The following is a 13,655-nucleotide window of genomic DNA, read 5'->3' as shown; positions in this document are numbered from 1 at the left end:
GAAAGAGGTTAGGGCTAATTCTCTCTGAGATGGAGCAAGGCGTATCTCTGAGGTGACTTCTGAGTGTTGCAAAGGTTCTAAAGAAGAGTTCTAAAGAAGCGTGCAGGTGCATGCCCATCTGGTTCAATTGTCCATTCAATATTAACAGTGCATAGATGTACAGTGAGGGAAAAAAGTATTTGATCCCCTGCTGATTTTGTACGTTTGCCCACTGACAAAGACATGATCAGTCTATAATTTTAATGGTAGGTTTATTTGAACAGTGAGAGACAGAATAACAACAACAAAATCCAGAAAAACACATGTCAAAAATGTTATAAATTGATTTGTATTTTAATGAGGGAAATAAGTATTTGACCCCTCTGCAAAACATGACTTAGTACTTGGTGGCAAAACCCTTGATGGCAATCACAGAGGTCAGACGTTTCTTGTAGTTGGCCACCAGGTTTGCACATATCTCAGGAGGGATTTTGTCCCACTCCTCTTTGCAGATCTTCTCCAAGTCATTAAGGTTTCGAGGCTGACGTTTGGCAACTCGAACCTTCAGCTCCCTCCACAGATTTTCTATGGGATTAAGGTCTGGAGACTGGCTAGGCCACTCCAGGACCTTAATGTGCTTCTTCTTGAGCCACTCCTTTGTTGCCTTGGCCATGTGTTTTGGGTCATTGTCATGCTGGAATACCCATCCACGACCCATCTTCAATGCCCTGGCTGAGGGAAGGAGGTTCTCCCCCAAGATTTGACGGTACATGGCCCCGTCCATCGTCCCTTTGATGCGGTGAAGTTGTCCTGTCCCCTTAGCAGAAAAACACCCCCCAAAGCATAATGTTTCCACCTCCATGTTTGACGGTGGGGATGGAGTTCTTGGGGTCATAGGCAGCATTCCTCCTCCTCCAAACACGGCGAGTTGAGTTGATGCCAAAGAGCTCCATTTTGGTCTCATCTGACCACAACACTTTCACCCAGTTCTCCTCTGAATCATTCAGATGTTCATTGGCAAACTTCAGACGGGCATGTATATGTGCTTTCTTGAGCAGGGGGACCTTGCGGGCGCTGCAGGATTTCAGTCCTTCACGGCGTAGTGTGTTACCAATTGTTTTCTTGGTGACTATGGTCCCAGCTGCCTTGAGATCATTGACAAGATCCTCCCGTGTAGTTCTGGGCTGATTCCTCACCGTTCTCATGATCATTGCAACTCCACGAGGTGAGATTTTGCATGGAGTCCCAGGCCGAGGGAGATTGACATTTATTTTGTGTTTCTTCCATTTGCGAATAATTGCACCAATTGTTGTCACCTTCTCACCAAGCTGCTTGGCGATGGTCTTGTAGCCCATTCCAGCCTTGTGTAGGTCTACAATCTTGTCCCTGACATCCTTGGAGAGCTCTTTGGTCTTGGCCATGGTGGAGAGTTTGGAATCTGATTGATTGATTGCTTCTGTGGACAGGTGTCTTTTATACAGGTAACAAACTGAGATTAGGAGCACTCCCTTTAAGAGTGTGCTCCTTAGGAGCACTCCCTTTAAGAGTGTGCTCCTAATCTCAGCTCGTTACCTGTATAAAAGACACCTGGGAGCCAGAAATCTTTCTGATTGAGAGGGGGTCAAATACTTATTTCCCTCATTAAAATGCAAATCAATTTATAACATTTTATAACATTTATAACATTTTTTTTTCTGGATTTTTTTGTTATTCTGTTACACTGTTCAAATAAACCTATCATTAAAATTATAGCCTGATCATTTCTTTGTCAGTGGGCAAACGTACAAAATCAGCAGGGGATCAAATACTTTTTTCCTTCACTGTATGATTGACCTTTACTGTGCATAGATGTATGATTGACCTTTATTGTGCATATATGTATGATTGACCTTTAATGTGCATAAATGTATGATTGACCTTTATTGTGCATAGATGTATGATTGACCTTTATTGTGCATAAATGTATGATCGACCTTTAATGTGCATAAATGTATGATTGACCTTTACTGTGCATAGATGTATGATTGACCTTTATTGTTCATAGATGTATGATTAACCTTTATTGTGCATAGATGTATGATTGACCTTTATTGTGCATAGATGTATGATTGACCTTTAATGTGCATAAATGTATGATTTACCTTTATTGTGCATAGATGTATGATTGACCTTTATTGTGCATAGATGTATGATTGACCTTTATTGCATTTGGGTGTGGTGTGTGTTAATCAGAGCGTAATGGAAATATTTAAGTTGAATAAAGTTAATATTCAGTTAACAGTAATTAACACAATTATTAGCATATTTATATGTTTTCCCTTTCTGTAATACACATGATTACCAGTGTTCTATTTGTGACACTCATTGTGAACGGGTTGATGGTCACTAGACCTGAGCTACTGAAGGTACAAGGACCGAGAACACACTGATTATTATTGTATTGATGACATGAACACTGTGTGATTCTGTAGCAGCCGGCAAAGTCACTGTCTTTTGTTTTGACTTCAAGCCTCTCTGGTTGATGTTTTCGAGAACATTTGGTACTCTCTGATTAGAATATAAAGGCCCTGTCTCCAAGAGCCCCGTTGGACATGCTCTGTGCTTCTGTTCTGGAGGTGTCTCCCTGTATGATTGTATTAAACTGGATTGATCTCTTATTGATATTATCAACGACAGCTCTCCTTTTTGTTCACCTGGAAGTTACAGGTCGTGCGCACGTCAAAGGCAAGGTGTGTGCGCACATCATTCAAGGCGTCTTGCAATGCCTGCCTAAACGTCAGCATTGTTTCTGATCTGTCTGCATGCTCATCATCTTTCACAGTCTGTCTGCTGGAATCACCAAACCTGCATCACCAACGTGTCCCAGATATGGCTAGAGAGATTGGAACTGTCATTATATGGCTAGAGAGATTGGAACTGTCATTATGAGCTACAATACAGTTTGTTAAATGTAGTTATAAACTGGGTGGTTCGAGCGCTGAATGCTGATTGGCTGACAGCCGTGGTATATCAGACCTTATACCACGGGTATGACAAAACATATATTTTTACTAGTCTAATTACGTTGGTAACCAGTTTATAATAGCAATAAGGCACCTCGGGGGTTTGTGGTATATCCGCGTTGCGTCGTGCCTAAGAACAGCCCTTAGCCGTGGTATATTGGCCATATACCTCAACCCCTCGGGCCTTATTGCTTAATTAGCTCACATGTTAGATACAGTGCATTCGGAAAGTATTCAGACCCCTTGGCTTTTTCCACATTTTGGTACGTTACAACCTTATTCTAAAATTGATTTAATTGTTTTTTTCCTTCATCATTCTACACACAATACCCCATAATGACAAAGCAAAAATAGGTTTTACACATTTTTGCAAATCTATAAAAAAAAAAAAACTGAAATATCACATTTACATAAGTATTCAGACCCTTTACTCAGTACTTTGTTGAAGCACCTTTGGCAGCGATTACAGCCTCGAGTCCTCTTGGGTATAATGCTTCAAGCTTGGTACACCTGCATTTGGGGAGTTTTCTCTCATTCCTCTCTGCAGATCCTCTCAAGCTCTGTCAGGTTGGATGGGGAGCTTTGCTGCACAGCTATTTTCAGGTCTCTCCAGAAATGTTCGAGCAGGTTCAAGTCTGGGCTCTGGCTGGGCCACTCAAGGACATTCAGAGACTTGTCCGAAGCCACTCCTGCGTTGTCTTGGCTGTGTGCTTAGGGTCGTTGTCCTGTTGGAAGGTGAACCTTTGCCCCAGTCCTGAGCGCTCTGGAGCAGGTTTTCATCAAGGATCTCTCTATACTTTGCTCCGTTCATCTTTCCCTCCATCCTGACTAGTCTCCCAGTCCCTGCCGCTGAAAAACATTCCCACAGCATGATGCTGCCACCACCATGCTTCACCGTAGGGATGGTGCCAGGTTTCCTCCAGACGTGACACTTGGCATTCAGGCCAAAGAGTTCAATCTTGGTTTCATCAGACCAGAGAATCTTGTTTCTCATGGTCTGAGAGTCCTTTAGGTGCCTTTGGGCAAACTCCAAGCGGGCTGTCATGTGCCTTTTACTGAGGAGTGGCTTCTGTCTGGCCACTCTACTATAAAGGCCTGATTGTTGGAGTGCTGCAGAGATGGTTGTCCTTCTGGAAGGTTCTCCCATCTCCACAGAGGAACTCTGTCAGAGTGACCATCGGGTTCTTGGTCACCTCCCTGACCAATGCCCTTCTCCCGATTGCTCAGTTTGGCCGGGCGGCCAGCTCTAGGAAGAGTCTTGGTGGTTCCAAACTTCTTCCATTTAAGAATGATGGAGGCCACTGTGTTCTTGGGGACCTTCAATGCTGCAGAAGTATTTTGGTACCCTTCCCCAGATCTGTTCCTCGACACAATCCTGTCTCAGAGTTCTACGGACAATTCCTTCGTCCTCATGGCTTGGTTTTTGCTCTGACATGCACTATCAACTGTGGGACCTTATATAGGTGTGTGCCTTTCCAAATCATGTCCAATCAATTGAATTTACCACAGGTGGACTCCAATCAAGTTGTAGAAACATCTCAAGGATGATCAATGGAAACATGACGCACCTGAGCTCAATTTCGAGTCTCATAGCAAAGGGTCTGAATACTTATGTAAATAAGACACCTACAGCACCCGATGTCACAGGAAGGCCAAAAATATAATCAAGGACATCAACCATCCGAGCCACTACCTGTTCACCCCGCTATCATCCAGAAGGCGAGGTCAGTACAGGTGCATCAACACTGGGACCGAGAGAATGAAAAACAGCTTCTATCTCAAGGCCATCAGACTGTTAAATAGCCATCACTAGCACATTAGAGGCTGCTGCTGCCTATTGAAATCACTGGCCACTTTAAGAAATGGAACACTAGTCACTTTAATAATGTTTACATATCTTGCACTACTCATCTCATATGTATATACTGTATTCTATTCTATAATATTCTACTGTATCTTATTCCATGCCGCTCTGTCATTGCTTGTCCATATATGTATATATTCTTAAATTCCATTCCTTACTAGATTTGTGTGTATTGGGTATATGTTGTAAAATTGTTAGATATTACTTGTTAGATATTACTGCACTGGTGGAGCTAGAAGCACAAGCATTTCGCTACACCCGCTATAACATTTGCTAAACACGTGTATGTGACAAATAAAATTTGATTTGAATAAGGTACTATTTAAAAATATATATATATATACATTAGCAAAAATTTCTAAAAACCTGTTTTCACTTTGTCATTATTTGGGTATTGTGTGTAGATTGCTGAGAAAAAAAAAGTTGTAATCAATTTTAGAAAAAGGCTGTAATGTAACAAAATATGGAAAAAGACAAGGGGTCTGAATACTTTCCGAAGGCACTGTAATTACTCCTCAAAACTGAAGCAAATGACCAGTAGAGAGCTCTACTGAACGGACAAATGACAGACTGTGTATTCGTTGATTTTTATGGGGGTGTCTTGCTTGCGGTTGTGAAGGAGACCTGTTTGTTAACCAAATATGTGTTTTGTTTATGTACAGTGCTACTTCCCTGACTGACACACAAATCCCTGTTTTGTTAACGTGACATGAGTCATGTGACATGAGGCCCAGTAATTAGTTTACTGGAATGTAAATTACTTAAATGTGTACGTTTACAGAAGCAGTTTCTGCTTCTGCACAGATCAGACTTTTTTTTTTAAATGTAAAGACAAAGATGTAAAACTGTAATCCTAAAGAAAAAACACATCTTAAATTGTAAACAAGGTGCTTATAGATGGCTGTGAGTAAATGTTTTCACATTAATACGTAAAAGTATTCTATAGTTGTTTACACATCCTTGCTGGTAGATGGCTTTCAGCAGAAACTTCAGATGGTCTTTGGTGTTGTTATGGGTCTAGTGGAGACTAGAGTCTAGACTCTCTGTTTGTAGATGGCCTTGCCCAGTCTGTTGAGCTCTATGACGTACTGCTGTCTCTCATGCTCCAGGAGGGCCTGCAGTGCTGCTCTACGGACCTGCACACATACAGAAAGCAGACATCATGGAGAGCATGTACTGTAGATACAGGGGAAGCCGTAGTTCAAGTTCTGGTAAATATAATATAATATGCCATTTAGCAGACACTTTTATCCAAAGCGACTTACAGTCATGCGTGCATACATTTTTACGTATGGGTGGTCCCGGGGATCGAACCCACTACCCTGGCGTTACAAGCGCCATGCTCTACCAATTGAGCTACAGAGAACCACTTGGTACAAATATGGACAACGCAAGCAATTCATTCATTTGATAAATTGGTGTGTCCTATATGGAAATCCTGACAATTTATAGCCTACTTTTACCCCCACCTGGTATTACAAATGTGTAATTGCTCTGACAGTGTATGTGTGTAAAGGACACTGCAACACAAATTAGCAAGAATAAACCCATTCATTTTCCTTAGTCAGAGGAATAGGTTAGAGATATAATGCTATGAACCTTCATGAAAGGGCTGATTATAGCTATTTAATGACGTCCCCTAAGAGAACAAGGTCTCTAAAATGGTATGGAGACAGGGAACAGCTTCATGGCAGCAACACTAGCTGGATCCTATCCACATTTATACTTCAGGTTTCCTGATTTTGCCTTCAAAATTAAAGTCTGCGGTAAAACGCTATGTGTCTGCTACGAAATCAGTATTTTTTGCAACTTTGCATAGCGTATAATGTTAAAATTAGGAAAACTATAATAACTACATGGGGGAAAAAACTAAAGAGAATTACTACTTTATATATAGTAAGATAAAGAATATTATAAGGTGGAGCACATTGAGAAAATGGTTGGCACTTAAGTAAATGAATGTCAAGAACATAATAATAGCCTACTGGTTAAAAAAAAGATACACTAAACATTTAAAAAATATATATATTTCGATTGTATGATTCTTGTTCATTTACTGGTGCTATTGTTCAAGGATGCAATTTTGAAATGTAATGTTTAAGAAAAAAAGTACTGTATTTTTTGTTGCATTGCACAGACAAATGGCACACAGGAGAAGCGATTGATTGTGTGTCCATAAAACCAGGGCCCAGTGTGCTCACTAGAGTCCCTAGAATACAAATCAGATGAGTTAAAAGAAAAAGCTAGGTCATAGGAAGAGTTGCTGGACTTTTACAGTGGTCGAACATCTTAAAATGGGATGCCTGGACACTATACGATTAATTGTGCCGATGTAAAAGTGGGGTGGGAAGTACTCAAGGGCTGTAGAATGTAATGGTGTCATTTCATGAGGCTATGAATAATATGGAGTGTTGCTGGCCTTTTACTCCACCCATTCCATTGGCATCAATGCGAATCACTGTATGTGCTATACATATTGGCTTATAGAGCAAAAACTATTCTAGGTGCCGCAGTAGAAGCATTGTAGGGAACACTCAGTAGGGTCTGTAGAATGTATATATGGTGTCATTTCATGGGGCTCTGAATAATACAGAGTGTTCCTTCCCGTACAGTGCTATATTTGTACCATATGGTGTCCAGGCACCCCATTTTAAGCTGTTTGACCACAGTAAAAGTCCAGCAACACTCTGTATTATTCAGAGCCCTGTGAAATTACACCATATCTACATTCTACAGACCCTACAGAGTATTCCCTACGACACTTCTACTGTGGCACCTAGAATAGTGTTTGCTCTATAAGCCAATATGTATTCCATTCACAGTGATTTGCATTGGGGGCATTTATTTGACCTTGGAACAAGTTTTAAAACCCCAATTTAATGAAACCGTAGCTTAAATATGAACAAATATGAATCATTGTTAATGTTTAGAAAATTGTTTTCATATATCATGCATAAATACAAGCTATTTAAATTTTTCTGCTATTACGTGGGGACATTTATTTTTAACATTCTGAAATTCCGCGAGGAAGTACTTTTTTAGTGTTGCTGAGGAGACAGGGCCCTGTTTCAGCATCCCCCCCTCACCAGCGTCAGAGCAGTCTTTCCCAGCGCAGTCTCTCTCTGCTGGGTCAGCTCTCTCAGCGTCAGGGTCTTCATGGAACCAGCCTGGGTGGAGCCCTCAAACTCAGCCTTTTGCATCACACCACGGATACTTAGAGAGAGAGAGAGAGAGCGAGAGAGAGAGAGAGAGAGAGCGAGAGCGAGAGAGAGAGAGAGAGAGAGAGAGAGAGAGAGAGAGAGAGAGAGAGAGAGAGAGTGAGAGAGAGAGAGAGAGAGAGAATCTGCAACATATCAAACGCTACAGTTACAATTAGCCCAACAGTACATAACTGAATAGTTTACACACCTGTCCAGCTCTGCAATGCGGTTTGTCATCTCGCCATCTTTCTAGAAAAGAGTGAAAATGCATACTATAAAACATTTCCAGCTACTTAGCTATAAAGTTATCTGACCACTTGTTTGTCTATGTGTTGCCTAGTGACATGCTTACCTTGATTATTTCTCTCGCCCTCTGCACAAGTTTGTTTTTGGAACGTCGTTCCTTGCAACCAAACATCTTGCTGGCAGTTTATTTGAAGTAAATTGTCACAAAGTATCTTGCATTAACAAAAACGGGTACAATAAACTAATAAAGGGTTAAGAAATGTCAGCGTCTCAAAGGATGGAGGACAGGCTGTCTACGTTGGCATGGTAACTAACCTATGTAGCCGGAAAAGGCCTTCCTTCGCTGCCAATCACAGTGAACGATATAGGTCACATGACCAGGATGACGTATTCGCCCTTCGTCCCTGTTGGTAACCGTAACGTTACTGTTATGGGTGGAAGATGGCACAATGATGCCATCTGTTGGTAAATGTTAATTACTGCAACTCCAGTGTTTTACCGGTGTACTTGAGATACCCGGATGTATAGCAATATACTGAACAAGACTGGTTACTTGCATCAATGCCTCTGTCTCGTCATTTAACATTCAAACATGGTGTCAGAAGTGGGATAACTAACCATGCTTTCCGCAAATTAGAGTCACCTGTTCTGGTTTACAAAAAAAAAACCTTAGTTGAGTAAAACTTCGCCGGAATTGTCCTTAGCTAGATTGAGTTTGCTAGTTAGCTTCAGTGTTGTTAACACCGTTTAGACATGGCAGCGAACATTCCCCCTCCCGCCGTTATGAAGCTCAGCGGAGATTGGAGTACAAACTGGGATACGTTTAGAGGTGAATGGGAGGACTATGCACTAGCAACGGGACTTCGGGAAAAGGACGATGAGGTAGTGGCTGCCACTTTGAGGACTATAATGGGAGCTGAATGCCGACACGTATACAAACACAACCTGAACCTAACAGCAGCTCAGCAAGGTAATGCTACAGCTATTATTGATGCTCTCGAACTTTACTTTAAGCCAGCAAAGAACGTTATCTACGAGCGTTATGTTTTCGGTTGTTGCAAACAGGAGGACGGGGAGTCCATTGACAGCTTTGTCACTAGGCTAAGGGAAAAGGCAGCTACATGTGACTATGGTACTTTAAGAGATGAACTGATCAGAGATAAGATAGTGATTGGCATAACTGATGAGGGCACCCGCAGACGTTTGCTGAGAGAACGTGACCTGACACTGGTCTTGGCAATGGAGACATGCCGTGCAGCAGAGCTTGCTTGATAAGGTCCATGGAGCTAGAAAGGCAACATATGGACAATGTCAATGCTACATTCAGGCAGGCAGTAAAGAAATGCCCTTTTGCCGCAGGTAATGCTAATACTACAGCCAACTCTGCAGTAGACAACCCCAATGCATGCCGATGTTGTGGCATTTCTCATGGACGAGGAAAAGAACACTGCCCAGCCTATGGAAAAATATGCAAATCCTGTGGTACAGCTAATCACTTCGCAAGGGCCTGCATGAAAAGCAAGAGAAAGGAGGGTAAAGTGCACTCCATTGAAATAAACACAGAGGAAGGGAACAACAGCACATAGGATGTATATGCTAGCGAGTGCATAGGACAAAAGGAAAAAAAATATTTGTCACTCTGCTACTTAATAATAAACCACAGCAATGCCAGCTAGATTCAGGGGCCACATGTAACGTTATGAGCCTTAAAGATAAAAGGAGGCTCGCGCCCAGAGACAAACTCACACAGAGTAGCACCAAGCTGAAACTGTATTCAGGCCAGTTCATGACCTCTTTAGGCCTGTTTGTGACAGTGTGTTTTACGTGGCCAGAAACACACTCTTGAGTTTGAAATAGTTGAGGCTAGTCAACAGCCATTACTGTCAGGTTCTACATGTGAGCGCCTTGGGCTTATTAACTTCACCATCCCAGCTGATCTTAACATTATAGACAAAGTCCAGGCTGGGCCCCTGAGCAAGGAGACACTCCTAAGCAAGTACCATGATGTCTTCAACGCACCGGTCGAGTCAGTTCCCGGCGAAGTCCACTTTGAGTTGGATGCAGCAATCCAGCTTGTCCAGTGTGCACCCCGCAATGTACCAGTGGCCATGAAAGCAGCTACGAAGGCTCAGCTTGACAAATACGAAGCAGATGGCCACATCATATCCGTCACCGAGCCTACAGACTGGATAAGTAATATGGTTATCGTCAAGAAACCAGACAAGCTACGGATATGCATTGATCCTATACACCTCAACCGGGCTCTGAGACGTTCACATTACATTATGCCCACGTTGGAGGATGTTCTTTACAAGCTCCCAAAGGCCAGAGTCTTCACGCTCGTGGACGCCAGAGATGCCTTCCTGCAGTGCAAGCTTGACGAGCCCAGCAGCTACATGACCACCTTTTGGACACCCTGGGGCAGGAAGAGGTGGTTGAAGCTCCCGTTTGGTGTCTCCGTGGCTCCAGAGGTGTATCAGCGGAAACAGCACGAGCTGTTGATGGGACTCAGTGGCGTGGAACCCATAGCAGATGACATCCTCGTAGTGGGCTGTGGGGACAGTGATGAGGAGGCAGAATGTGACCATGACGCCAAGCTGCTGGCCCTGATGGTCAGATGCAGACAGGTCAAGCTAAGGCTAAGCATAAAAAAGCTTCAGTTAAAAGTGCCAGAGGTTCGCTTTCATGGGCACATCTTGTCCTCCACCGGATTGAAGGCGGATCCAGAAAAAGTGAAGGCTGTCTTGGATATGCCCCACCCATCTCACGTGAAGGCAGTGCAGCGCTTCGTCGATTCGTCACCTACCTGGCCAAGTTCCTACCGCGGCTCTCTGAAGTGTGTGAACCACTAAGGAGGCTCATGGACAAGGACACCATCTGGCATTGGCTCCCAAAACATGACACAGTGGTGAGGGAAATAAAACAACTGGTCACCCAGACACCTGTACTGCGATACTACGATGTGTCAAAACCTGTCACGATTCAGAGTGACTCAAGCCAGTATGGACTGGGCTGTTGCCTCATGCAAGAGGGCCAGCCTGTGGCATTCGCCTCTAGGGCACTCACTCCAACAGAGCAGAACTATGCCCAGATAGAGAAGGAGTGCCTCAGCATTGTGTTTGCATGCCAACGCTTCCACCACTACCTGTACGGGCGTGACAATATTACCGCAGAGACAGATCACAAGCCCCTTATTGCTATATTCAGCAAGCCTCTCCTGAATGCCCCGAAACGACTGCAGAGCATGCTACTGGCCCTACAAAACTACAACCTCAAGGTGGTGTATAAGCCAGGGCCAGAGATGTATGTGAGTGACACGCTCAGCAGGGCTACTGCATCAGGCACTCATACACGCTCCATGCATGAACAACACGCAGTGTGCAGCTTACAAACAGAGCAAGTGGATGTTGAACACATCAACCAGGCTCACTACCTCAATGTTACGGACCAGCGCCTTATACAAATCAGACAGGGACGAGCAACTCCAGGCATTGAGGTTTGTGATTCTGATGGGCTGGCCCGACTGCAAGGAAGAAACTGCTTTAGCCATCAGAGAATATTGGCCAGTCAAAGAAGAGCTCAGTGTTCAAAACGGAGTAATATTCAAGGGTCAGAGAGTCGTTATTCCCCGGTCTCTGCGCCATTGAGATGTTGGCGCGCGTGCACTCAAGTCACATAGGAGGTGAGGCCTGTTACAGACAAGCACGTGACACACTGTATTGGCCAGCAATGCAGAGTGAAATCAGACTGTCAGTAAATGCACAATCTGCAATGAATATGCCATTGAGCATCAGAGAGAGACGATGATGTCCCACGAGCTACCAATGCGCCCCTGGCAGATAGTAAGTCTAGATCTCTTCCAGCACAGTGGCAAAGACTTTCTGCTGGTAGTTGATCATTACTCAGACTTCTTGGAGATTGACCTCCACCCCGACCTCTCAGCAGAGACAACGATCAAACGCTGCAAGGCTCAATTTGCCCGCTATGGCCAGCCAGATAGGGTAATTTCAGATAATGGACCCCAATTCTCCGGATGTGAGTTCCGAAAATTTGCTGCAGAATGGGAATTCGAGCACGTCACTTCATCACCACGACACCCAAAAGCTAATGGGAAGGCTGAGTCGGCAGTCAAAATCGCAAAGAACCTCTGCAAAAAAGCTCTGCGAGAGGGCAAAGATGCCTGGAAAGCAATCCTGCAGTGGCGCAATACCCCGACAGAAGGCATGGATAGCAGCCTGGCCCAGCGCCTCATGGCACGGCGTTTAAAAGCAGCTCTGCCAGTAGCAAGCACTCTCCTGGAGCCATGTGTGGTGACAGATGTGCTGGTGAAGCTACGTCACAGAAGACAGGTCTCCAAGTTCATCTACGACAAATCAGCAAAAGACTTACCTGAGCTCAGGGTGGGTGAAACGGTGCGAATGAAGCAACTACCAGGGGACCGGACGGGCCTCTGGAGACTCGGATCCTGTGTACAGAAAGTGGCACCACGCTCCTACTTGGTCGAAGTGAATGGATCACTGTACCGTCATAACAGGGTTGACCTTCGGATTGCTGAGCCAGCATCTACTCAGAACTCTGATGGTCATAGGGGTCGCATGACAAAAGACGGAACCCCAGCAAGTCACATGGGGCCTGAGGCACTGAGCGAAGAGCCAGGGGATCACAGGTCGGCCACTCCCTCGCCCATCAATACTCCCCTTTGACAGTCAGGTGACACGCCTGTGCGGGAGCCCGCAGTCCACGCAGACAAGCCCCCTGTCTTTTCACGCTGCGGGCGTCTGTCCCAGCCACCAAAAATACTTAATCTGTAGGTTTCCCATTAGGGATTGTTGACAGAGATAAAAGTGAAGAGTATCAAAATGTGTTAAGTGGTTAACTGAAGAAAAAAAATATATATATATAATACTAAACTGTGCATGTTGGAAATTACTACTAGGTTTGTTTTGTTAGTGAATTGACAGCTCCTGTCCTATTTTATAAAAGGGAAGATGTTATGGGTGGAAGATGGCACAATGATGCCATCTGTTGGTAAATGTTAATTACTGCAACTCCAGTGTTTTACCGGTGGACTTGAGATACCCGGATGATTGCAATATACTGAACAAGACTGGTGACTCGCATCAATGCCTCTGTCTCGTCATTTAACATTCAAACAGTTATGTTAGCTAGCTAGCTAATGTTAGCTAATTTACTTGTAGTTACATCAGAATAGGGCTGGGCAATCTTACCCCAACATTGTCATCATGATACGAATAGGAGCGCAGCAGATGGCCAGGGGACTGTGCCAAATAATGGGACGTGAAATCTCAAAGGGACATTTCAACGCCAACATCAGACAACAAATGACTTCAAGAGGGTCTCTCC

The sequence above is a fragment of the Coregonus lavaretus genome (assembly GCF_964263955.1).
Source record: "Coregonus lavaretus genome assembly, contig: HAP1_SCAFFOLD_643, whole genome shotgun sequence".
In the NCBI taxonomy this organism is placed as follows: domain Eukaryota; kingdom Metazoa; phylum Chordata; class Actinopteri; order Salmoniformes; family Salmonidae; genus Coregonus; species Coregonus lavaretus.
The sequence above is the reverse complement of the archived record's forward strand: the minus strand, read 5'-3'. Positions refer to the sequence as shown.